Source organism: Myxine glutinosa, chromosome 5 (genome assembly GCF_964187855.1).
Source record: "Myxine glutinosa chromosome 5, kmMyxGlut1.1, whole genome shotgun sequence".
In the NCBI taxonomy this organism is placed as follows: Eukaryota; Metazoa; Chordata; class Myxini; order Myxiniformes; family Myxinidae; genus Myxine; species Myxine glutinosa.
In genome coordinates this window covers 105,521,195-105,532,957 of record NC_136265.1, presented here as the reverse complement: position 1 = coordinate 105,532,957, position 11,763 = coordinate 105,521,195, and the positions used below count along the sequence as shown (strand labels likewise).

General features: G+C 44.1%; 1 long non-coding RNA gene across 1 annotated transcript; it reads right to left on the bottom strand.

Annotated features, from left to right (window-relative positions):
- Positions 1–3,380: 3,380 nt before the first annotated feature.
- LOC137428264 (uncharacterized) lies at positions 3,381–8,054 on the bottom strand. Its single transcript, XR_010984684.2, has 3 exons — positions 7,919–8,054; positions 4,198–4,289; positions 3,381–3,778 (listed from the first exon to the last, which is right to left on the bottom strand). It is a non-coding gene; the product is annotated as an uncharacterized LOC137428264 (long non-coding RNA).
- Between the last annotated feature and the right edge of the window lie 3,709 nt (positions 8,055–11,763).

The window sequence follows — 11,763 nt, the reverse complement described above, 5'->3', positions numbered from 1 at the left end:
TGGGTTACAGGTGCCTGCAATATAAAAATCACTCATTCAACCAGTTCGAATGGAGAAAAGGAGTCATTCTGCTGTTTTGTGTCACTGTGTGTACCGCAATGAGTATGGAGAAAAGAAAGAAAACCAGGTTGTCTTAGGAGGTCAGACACAAGATTGTAGCCAAGCATGGACAATCTCAAGGCTACAAGTCAATCTCCAGAGACCTTGATGTTCCTGTGTCCACCATAAACAATGTTATCAGGTAGTTTAAGGCCCATGTAGTGGGGCAACTTAGCATAACAATTGTGCATTTTGTGAGGAAAGCACCAAATTTGGCACACTAGTAGACTATCGTATTATGAAAAGATCTGGATATTGGGCCATCTCAGATTCAGAGATTTGATTTTTGCAAGATTTCGATTCGATTGGGATCGAAGAGAACACCTTCTTCGTCTTCTGTACAGTGAAGTTGCCAGCCCTGAATTCTCTGGCTACATCTGGGTGCTTCATTGGGAGTGCAACCATGTCCCTCGGGTGAACAGGGACCCACCTGGCATAGTGTGTGTGGTCTAAGGCATGGAACCATGGGACCAGTTCCGTCAGGGCATCAAGGTACATCGTGAATGAAGCCTGCCGCAGAGAAAGCACGTAGACCAGTACCAACATCTCTAGTTCCAGCACAGTTGCCCAGTACTGAAAGTTGGGAATGTCTTCTCCTCTCTGGTGACACCAGTCTTTGAACTCAGGCAAGTCTTCTGCATCATCAGCATATGTCATACAGTGGCGTTCATACGCACGGTGTTGCAGGATGTGCAGTGCCGCTGCAGTGATTTGATGAGCTCTTCTTGTGCGGGTGACGTGGGCAGCTCGCAGGAAGGAGTCGGCCGTCCCTGGCGTTGCAATCTCGGCTTGCAAATCTGCAAAATCTGCAAATCTTGCAAAAATCAAATCTCTGGATCTGAGATGGCCCAATATCCAGATCTTTTCATAATATGATAGTCTACTAGTGTGCCAAATTTGGTGCTTTCCTCACAAAATGCACAATTGTTATGCTATATTTAGCTCAGCTGCCGGACTAATGGCACTGTAGCCAACCTTTCCTGGACGTGGCCACAAGAGAAAACTTGATCATAGATTAGGATTGTTCGAATGGTGGAGAAAGCACCTCGATCAACTGCCAAACGGATTCAAGCTGGTCTTCAGACACAAGGTACGACAGTTTCAACTCGCACCATCTATCGCCAACTCAAAGAAAGGGGGTTCAATGGTAGAAGACACAGGAGGACCCCACTGTTGAGAGAGAGACCCAAAACACACCTGAAAAAAGCCAAAATCCTTCTGGGAGAATGTCTTTTGGACAGATGAGACCAAATTAGAGGTTTTTGGTGAAGCACATCATCTCTGTTTACAGAAAACAAAATGAAGCCTTCAAAGAAAAATAACACCTTCCCTACAGTCAAACATGGAGGAGGTTCAGTGTTGTTTTGGGGTTGCTGTGCTGCCTCTGGCACTGGTTGCCTTGAATGTGTGCATGGCATCATGAAATCAGGAGATTACTAAGGCATTTTGGAGCACAATATTCGATTCAGTATTAAAAAAAAAAAAAACCCAGTGTCAGAAAGGTAGGTCTCCGTCGAAGGTCATAGGTCTTGCAGCAGAACAATGACCCCAAACACACTTCAAAAAGCACCCAGGAATGGTTCAAGACAAAACCCTGGACTGTTCTGAAATGACCAGAAATGAGTCCAGATCTAAATCCCATTGAACACCTGTGGGGAGATCTGAAAACAGCAGTTGGGAGAAGGTAACCTTCAAATCTGGAAGAACTGGAGCAGTTTGAACAAGAAGAGTGGAACAAACTGCCAGTAGAGAGGTGTAGGAAGCGCATTCATGGCTATAGGAAGCGCTTCACTGCAGGTATTTTGTCCAAACTCTGTGCTACCAAATATTAAGTCTTGGGTGTCAATAATTTTGTCAATACCATTTCTTTTTATTTCCTCATTTAAAGGATATATTAAGTTCTGAATCAAAACAAAGGTTCTGTAACATTAACAGTGAAATAAAGAATTGTGGAGACAAATACTTTTGCCAATTTCAACTTATTTTTAGACAATTGTGAGTTATTTGAAAAATGTGCAAGAGTGCAAATATTTTTGGCCACGACTGCAACACGTGAAGGTGATAATTGATCTCCTTCCAGGTTTTGTTCACCATTCCTGCATTTATGGTCTCGTTGCAGCTCTCAGTCTCTGTCTCAGATCCGCAATAGCGGTAACTCTGTCATTCGGTACACCATGTACGACACATAAACCCAGAGAAAATAGTCCAGAGGGATTATGTCCGAAGAACGTGGTGGCCACAGAATCGGACTATCACGCCCAATCCATCGATCATTGATGTGTTCATTCAGGAAATTTGGCAATGGGCACTATCGGACTCCAGTGTTGGGCAGTTCCGTCCTGTTGCTAAATTATCTCTGGTTGCAGGTTCACCAATTGCAAGAGTGCAAAGTTCTCCAAAATATCCGGGTAATTGTCAGACTTGATAGTGGCTTCAGCAAAGAAGAATGACCCAATGACTTGGTCATGAGTCAGACCACACCACACGTTAACTTTTGGGTTGTCCCACTCAAGTTCGCAGAATTCAAGGGGAGGCTGTGGGCCCCAAATCCTGACGTCATGTCTGTTAACCTTCACCGAAACGTGGAAAGTTGACTCATCTGAGAAGAACACATCTCGTAGGAATCTGTCTTCGGCTAAACGTCCTAAAATGTCCGCTACAAACGCTATGGGTAATGTCCAGTCATCCATCTTGAGAGACTGCACCAGCTGAACCTCAAACCTCGTTAGGTGTGCTGCACTCTATCTACCGTTGAGTGCGGCAGCTGCAGATAGCCCCATAGCGTCAGTCCGAATGGTCCAAGGAAGACTGTGCTCCAACAACTGACGAACGTGTTCAACATCCTCACCACTCGTTCTCGGCCGGCTTGTCCACCTCTTCTGCAGGATGCTACCGGCTTCCATAATTTTTTTGTGCTCTTGACGAATCGTTTTTCCCGATGGTGGCTGTCTTCTGTGGATCGTGCTGAAGCTTTGTTGAACCTTGTGTCGCTCATTTGGTCTCTATAAACAAGGCAACACACCGCACCTTTTGTTGTGGGGACGCCATTTGCAGGAAATGTGACATTGCATGTCATCGGGGACACCTGGAAACGAAGAGGAAGTTCAAACTTTGAGAAATGTTCTTTCACATGCAGCAAACTGTATCGTCATATACCATTTCTTTATTTTTTTAAACATTTTTTGAGTTTGGAATGGTCATTTGTGGTGTCCCTGAATATATATATATTTATATTTATATATATTTATATATATATATATATGCTCTAGTATGAGTCCAAGGTCAATGAAGAGACAAAAGTTTATTTACTCCTTCATTGGCCAATTTTCATTCCACATGTTCATATTAATATAACTAGCAACGGTACCCGCCCTATGGGCGGGGCTTCAAATGGGAGGCCCAAATGAAAAGGCAAAATATCAGAAATTGAAGGCTTTTTTATTTTAAACTATTTATATAAACATCCGTTAAATCATATCACACGCAAATCATCAAAATCTAAACAGTATTTGTAGAATTTCAATCAAAGCCACATCACTGTTCATATCGGTAAATATTATTCCATCGTGTTTGGAAAAACTGGAAATTGGAAAAACAATATAGCCGATTTTACTCCAGGGGGTCCCCAGATTACCCACCCAAAATTTCGTTGCCATCGGTTCAGCAGTTTTTGCGGTACCTGGGAACAGACGGACAGACATTTGGTGAATTATAGTAAGATACGAGTTCCCTAACGAGGAACTTCATAGCAGGAGGCCTTTAAGACCCATCAAGCCTGTTCTATGCTAGTTTGTCTGTGCTCCATCCATATGTTTTCAAATGCTCGGTGTAAAGTAATGAATCAGCAGGTACAACTCAGCCGGTGTTTGAACCACCAACCTCCAACCCAGGGCAGATTTCCGACAATTACACCACCAAGTCTGGTATTAAAACAAGTTATATCCCAAGAAAATCCAGCTGGCACAGCCAATAGTGCACAGATTCAGTGTACAGTCCCAATAATAAATTAATAATGCTTGCAATCGAAAAACTTTTTATACCGCAGAACGAATAACAGACTTCAGCATACATTGAGATACCAAGAGGGAAGAGACAAACCATTGCAAAATGTCGGAAGACATGATGCGGGGCTGCAGTTCCACCACAAGCTTGCAGATAGGATTCCCAAGAAAACTCTCTCTCACTGTATCCTGCAAGAAAATTCCATCACACAACGATGCATCCTTATACAGTACTCCCTCCGACTTTGCATCATATACTCACAAACACCTCACACAATAATACAACTACCCACCACCATCTATCGATAATTATTTTCTGCGTTGAAGCTTTTTTTCACCAAACATTATGAGGAAAAGGTTGTTTCGATTATATCAGGGGTGAACGCACAGTTGTTAACATGCAGAATGATGTACGATCACACTCGTAAGTTTGTAGAGTTTTGTGTTAAATACATACAGTACTTTTATTTGCTGTCAACACCATTTTGAAGTCTGTGTGTGTGTGTGTCTGTCTCTGTCCCACCACTCCAAGGTATATCTCCCCTATTAGTGTGAAATCCACGACATCTTTAATGATGCATCTCCTTCTCTGCATGATTGTATGACCTTTGGCCACAAACACACGACCAGACAACCAAGGTTGTGGACCCGTCGTTTGGAGGTTCGCGGGTTAAAGGGGCAAAACCGCAGACAGTTCTCAGCTGTTGGTCCTGATGGTCACTGAATCAGGCACTCAATAAGCTGAAGGAAGTCTTTAGATCTTCAGAGATCTCAATGCAGTCACTCAATAAGCTGAAGGAAGTCTTTAGAGCTTCAGATATCTCAATGCAGTCACTCAATAAGCTGAAGGAAGTCTGTATATCTTCAGAGATCTCAATTCAGTCACTCAATAAGCTGAAGGAAGTCTGTAGATCTTCAGAGATCTCAATGCAGTCACTCAATAAGCTGAAGGAAGTCTGTAGATCTTCAGATATCTCAATTCAGTCACTCAATAAGCTGAAGGAAGTCTGTAGATCTTCAAAGATCTCAATGCAGTCACTCAATAAGCTGAAGGAAGTCTGTAGATCTTCAGAGATCTCAATGCAGTCACTCAATGGTCTGAAGAAGTCTTCAGATCTTCAGAGATCTCAATTCAGGCACTCAATAAGCTTAAGGAAGTCTTTAGATCTTCAGAGATCTCAATCCCTCTCTCATCATTTCTCACACGATGCATTAATATTTGGACATGCAGTCCCATATAGACTAGGTAAGTCTTCCTTCGGCTTGTAGAATAGCCCTCTCAGTCAACGCTCAACGTCCTCTCAGTCAATGCTGGTCGATGGGTCCTTTTGCTCAACATCCATCCTCTTGCTCAATGCTGGTCAATGGGTCCTCTCGCTTAACGTTCATCCTTCCGCTCAATGCTGGTCGATAGGTCATCTCGCACAATGTCCATCCTCTCGATCAATGCTGGTCAATGGGTCCTCTCACTAAACATCCATCCTCTCACTTAATGCTGGTCAATGAGTCCTCTCACTAAGCATCCATCCTCTCGCTCAATGCTGGTCAATGAGTCCTCTCACTAAGCATCCATCCTCTCGCTCAATGCTGGCCGATGGGTCCTCTCACTCAACGTCCATCCCCTCGATCAATGCTGGTCGATGGGTCCTCTCACTAAACATCCATCCTCTCGCTCAATGCTGGTCGATAGGTCCTCTCGCTCAAGCCCTTCCATGTAATCCACTCAAAACTTAAAGTGCAAAACCACAGTTGACTCAAAAAGCCACAACAATAATGAAATACAGTTGACTCAGGAAATAAAATGCAAGTAATTAACTCAAGAAAACAAAATCAAACACAACTGACTCGAGAAAGGTGAGATGAAAATGGGATCATCGGAAATTTGAGAAATTAAAATATTAACTATAACCACTTGCACTGTTAGTATCACATCTCAGTGTGGTTAAACTGTGGTCACAAGTACGCATTTCCAACCAATCCACCTAATCACATTAAGAAAGGGCCAAATTACCCAATGAACATTTAGCTCATACTTGGAATGACATCTGAAAGGTACAAGAAAGTTTTTTTTTTTTTTTTTTTTTGTATACAGAATCGAGGCTCGTGAAAGAGCTAACATTTATTTCACAAACAAATCAACCAGACAAACAAAATATATAAAAAGAGGGAGCGGAGGACAAGATGAGAGAAGGGGGAGCACACAAACACAACATTTGAGAGCAGGGAGAAGTGTGGGAGGGAGAGGGCTTGGGGGGAGGAGGCGTGGGAAGGGGTGGGCTCTGCGGCCCGGTGTAAAGATACCCGGTGTAAAGGCTCTGCGGCCCGACTAAAGAGGTATAAAACACAAGGAGACCAAGGACTTCCAGGACAGAAGTTGGTATTTCAAAAAAAGTGTAGGATTTGGGGTGAAATTAGCAGGGGTAGAAAAGATCAAGGTTTTGGATGTGGGAAGATAAGAGATGGTGGTGAACAGCTGTTTTAAAGACCTGGAGGGTGGAGTGGGATTGAAGAGAGTGAGGGAGTTTGTTCCAGAGGCGGGAGAAAAGAGGAGTGAAGGTGAGCAGAAAGTCTTGATTTTGGCAGTTTAACCATGAGAGGGTTGCAGGTAGATCTTGTGCGACCTGTAGGAATATTTGGGGGACAGAGCCCAGAGAGAGCTGGGGGGGGGGGGGGGGGGGGCAAGGCCAGAGAGGAGTCGGTAGAAGACGGAAAGACCACCAACCTGCCTGCGGTGAGTGAGTGAAAGGCCCTCGGAGTTAGCTTCATCGCGGGAGATTCCAATGATTCTGAACGCTTTGGTTTCAACAGCGTGAAGACGAGCTAGGTGTGAAGCAGGAGCACCAGACCAGAGGGGAGAGCAGTATTCCATTGAGCTGCGGATGAAAGTCTTGTAAGTGGTGAGGAGCTCAGGTGTGCCAAGGAAGGACTTCGCACGACGGAGGATGCCCAGTCGGCGACTGGCTTTGGAGGCCAGCTTGGAAATGTGGTTTTCCCAGGAAAGATCATGGCAGATAGTGAGACCCAAAAGCTTGAGTGACAGAACTTCTTGGAGAGGATTATTCAGAAAGTGGATGGGAGGGTTGTCCAGTCGGCCTTTTCGGAGAGACATCGTAAGAGTGTGAGATTTGTCAGGATTGAAAGACATGTTCCACTTGTTTGCCCAGTCTGTGATTTTGTCCAGGTCTGCAGAGAGTGAGGAGGCTGCAGACTGCCGATCTGAGGGATGAGGAATGGAGCGACAGAGAGTAGAGTCGTCAGCAAAGAGATAGAGAGGATTTTCAAGAGAGTCAGAGAGATCATTGATGAAGACCAGAAAAAGCACAGGGCCCAGAACACTGCCTTGGGGAACTCCAGCCTGAACAGGAAGAGGAGATGAGAGAAACCCATTCAGGGCCACACGTTGACTCCGACTAGAGAGGAAGTCCTCCAGCCATGCGTGGAGATTTCCATGGATACCAAAGGAGGAGAGTTTGGTGAGCAGAGCGGGGTGCCAGACCGTATCGAAGGCACGTGAAATGTCAAGGGAGACGGCTCTAATTTCCTGTTTGGCATTGAGGACCTCCATTCTCAAAGTTCCTCAAACTAAATGTGAAAATGAACAATCAATATCTTTCATTTCAACAAATAACTTCCCTCACCGTTACTCTTTAAATTTAAACTAAAATTCATTCCAGAATTCCTTATTTTCTTTCCTTCTCATCCCACGACAATCCGACATCCCAAGCCACCAGCCCAGGCAGAGCAGGGGGCATGACACCGAACAAAATGTGTATCTTTTTCAATTAATACCAGCTTCCTTCCAACCCCCAAGTTAGTACCTTTTGGAGTCATCAGGGTGCGACCAGCAAGCTGACACCAACCAGCAGGCCTCAACTCTGGAGCATCTGCATTCCTCCAGAAAGCTCTTCGTGATGGTCGTCCATCCGCACACAATAGCACACGGAACCCACAAACCTGCATATGACATCATCTGTATTAGGATCACTGTGATCAAAACAGTTTTATTTCTCCGACACGATAGGAAACGGTACAGCCAAACGTATGTTCCACTTCCTCTTCCAAAACAAAAAACAGTCATACACAAAGGTCAGCCCTCATTGATATTTGCCTCCGCCACCGAAGGCCGATGGACGTTATGTATTCAAGCCTGTTTGCCTATCTGTCTGTGAGCAGAACATCTTAAAACGTTTTTCGATTTTCGTGAAGATTCGAATCTGGATTGGAGAATTATTTAATTATTCTGGTGATTCTTCACCATTGAGAGATTGGGCCAAAAGCGATATGTAGCGTGATATCTCAAAAAGTTGTGGACAGATTATGACTAAATTTGGTGGACAAGTTAGGTTGGTGACGAGAACAAGCCGATTAGATTTGGGTTCAGGTCCGAATCCAGAGCCGGCCTATCAGTGGGATAGAAAATGTAAATGGTTCAGCCTGGCAGCGGTTTGTGCTCTACCGATAACGTTCTAATTAAGGAATATAATCAAAATCTGTGTTCTGATTTGAGGATCGAACCTGGTGGACTAAATAACCTGCGAAATCTGGATTGAAATCTGTAAAAGTTAAGAAAATGGCGATTCTTATAACTCGGTGTACTTACGTAAGCAAGGCTGTCATCCCTCCTTCTGCAGTGTCGTCTTAATTCATACCTCCATGAGACGACTTGTCACTCTACTGGGACCTGCGATACTTGTGATTAATATTTGGAAGTCATTAATTTAAAAAGTCCTTTTGTCGCCATTTTGCTATAGTCGCCCTTTATTGTCGCTAGCTAGTGCTTGCCAAGCTATCCATTCCTTTATCAACGGTTTCAAATTGAGTGCTGAAGTCATTGAGCAAGCGCTCTTACTAGAAACTTGGTTTTAGGTAGGAGGTTGTAGACAGCAACCGCCCAGGGTAGTACTACCGTTCTGGCTTAGGAGTGTTAAAGTGATGCCCGGAACCATCTTACACTCTCCAAGGGTGGGAGGAGAGAAGGCAAGGGGTGTGTGTGTGTGTGTTTGGATGAAGGCGGAGAGGTTAGAGGGGGAAGGGAGGGAGGGGCCGAGGGCAGGAGAAGGTGGGAGGAGGGAGGGGAATGGGTGGTGTGGGAGGAGGTAGAAGGAGGGAGGGGAAGGCGTGGGGAGGGGTGGGAGAAGATGGGAGGAGGGATGGGAAGGGGTGGGTGGGAGCCAATAGGTAGAAGGAGATGGGAGAAGGGAAGGGTTGGGAGTCTGGATGGAGGGGATGAGGCAGAGGTAGTATTTTCAAAGAGAAGAGCCGGGGGCCCCATATTGGCGAAATACTAAATGGCCGCCACCCGGATTAGAGGAAAATCAGTTAAATAACCAAAAGGGTTGGAATCATGTATGATAGCACTTTTCAGGGGGTTTCGAGGTCGAGGAATCCAATTATGATGTTATTTTGATGGTTCGAGGTCAAAGTCAACCCTCAAGGTCATCTTAAAGGTCATTTTTGAGTCAAACATGTCGGTTTTTGAGTTTTTTGTCAAGATTTACGCGAGGTTCACCATTTTATGTTTCTGGGTTGGGTAATCGAACTCTGACCTTATTTTTGACAATTAGAGGAAATATTTACATGTCTATTTCCTAATTTTCAGGCATATGCAGTTCATCAGCCTAATTACAAAGGTACGGATTTTGATGTTTTATGAACTGTATGCCATATCCTTGTGTTTAATTTTTGTGCGATCATGATCCGGGTTCATGTATACATGATTGTATACATGTCATAAATATGACGTCATAGGTCATGTGACCTGGCGGCCATATTGGATTTATGAAAACCTTAAAAATGGATCCCTGCCTTCATTTTTCGATGGATTCATTTTGAACTTTGACCACTTATAGTACGCCATGTGATTGGATGCATATCCTAATTATGACGTCATAGGTCAGGTGACATGGCGGGATGGACCGGTATGCTCCCCGGATCATACCGCCCTTGGCACCCGTCAAAAATCGAAAGAGTATGGCATGGGCAACATCTGCGCCAAATTTGATGCTTTTGGAAGAATTTGAACCAAAATATCCCTTCGGGCCCTGACTACTCGTATCATGTATTTATAGTTATATTTCTTTCTTTGAGTTTGGCAAAGTGTGGTAGTAGTTGTAGTAGTAGTAGTAGTAGTAGTAGTAGTAATAGTAGTAGTAGTAGTAGTAGTAAATAAACAAATTTTACATTCTAAAGGTATGAGGAAGACGGTGGTGTGATTGAAGCACGTACCGATTCCGTTACTCACTTGGGACTCATCTTACACAAAGTACGATGAACCCGAGCAATTTTACCTGTCTCACACACAGGACGGTGAAGACTGCTGGATTTTGAGGTTCTGGGCCCTCCAGGCGCATGCCAGGCTGAAAAAAGTTTTTTCCTTGGGGGAAACGTTGGCACTGTGTGGAGTGAAACGGAAAAAAGAACGCCCGAGAGATCACGCTTTATAGAAAAGATAAGTTCATGAACTAGAGGAATGGATGCACAGGTAACTTTGAGTGAAGCAGCAGGTAAGGATGGCAAAGCACAAACTGCACAAGGCAAGTTATGTATATAATTTGAAGAGAAAGAAAAAATATTGAGAAATATACACCTCTTTGAAGAGATGCAAAGGAGCAGATAGGGCATGTTGTTCTTGAAGGTAATTCTGCCACGTCCAACTTCCTGAAATGGGGAGGAAAAGAGAAGAGTCACTGCAATCGTGATAAGTTTTCTGAAAGCTCGTTCTTTTGAGCGACCATTGCCAAGGTGTTCTTTCTTACAACTTACCAAACGTCACGGCCTTACATTGAGCATCCATAACACGGTGCAATGACAAAGTCGGGGTTTCAGGAGTGATACATCGCCCATCATTTTGAATAATGGATTTTACCAACTAAAGGTGTTTAGGGTACATGATGACCTTGAGGGAGCTTACATAAACTGTGTCCATTCGGTGCGCTAGAGGTGGCATACTGTATCCCTGCGCTGTAGACTACCGAGATGTAACAGGTACGGAAAGGCTTGCTTGCAAGGAACTAGAAAGAGATGTATGCTTTCATTGCCTTTATACGGAACTAATAAACTGTATTCTTGTGTTGTAGGAATGGGTAGAGAAATAGTTCAATAAAGCCTCTTATTGTCAGAGGTCTGAGTTTGATTCCACAACAGGGTACGTTTACCATGGTGGGAAACGAGGTGCATTACACATTTTGAGCGTTAAAGTATAACTTGCATCATAGCGATGGAACTAAAATCTCATCTGGACCAAGTGAAGGGTAAAAATTCTTTAGTTATCAAACATCTGTCATCACTACATCGGAATGTACTTCATCTTAGCCCAGATGATGTTAAAATAGCTCTTCATTTCACCATGAAACGTCCATTTGATTCTGATGTGCCGTACCCTATTTACGGAGCGTTGGTGCTGCCGAAGCAGGTTCTTGGTAAGGGTTATCCTGGGTGCTTTGCCATTGCCTTTCCAGTGTTGTTTGTCCATGCTCTATGCTTTTAAATGCTGAGCATCAGGTAAGTAAGCAGTCATTTTTGAAGTTTTTGGGATGACTCCTGCTCACCAACTCCATCCCCATAATAAACAATAGTCGACTGAGTGAACTTCCCGCCTCAATCCGACGTTCGCGCTGAACTCTTCTGACAACCCATGGCAAACCAAATCTCTTCCCTTCATTCC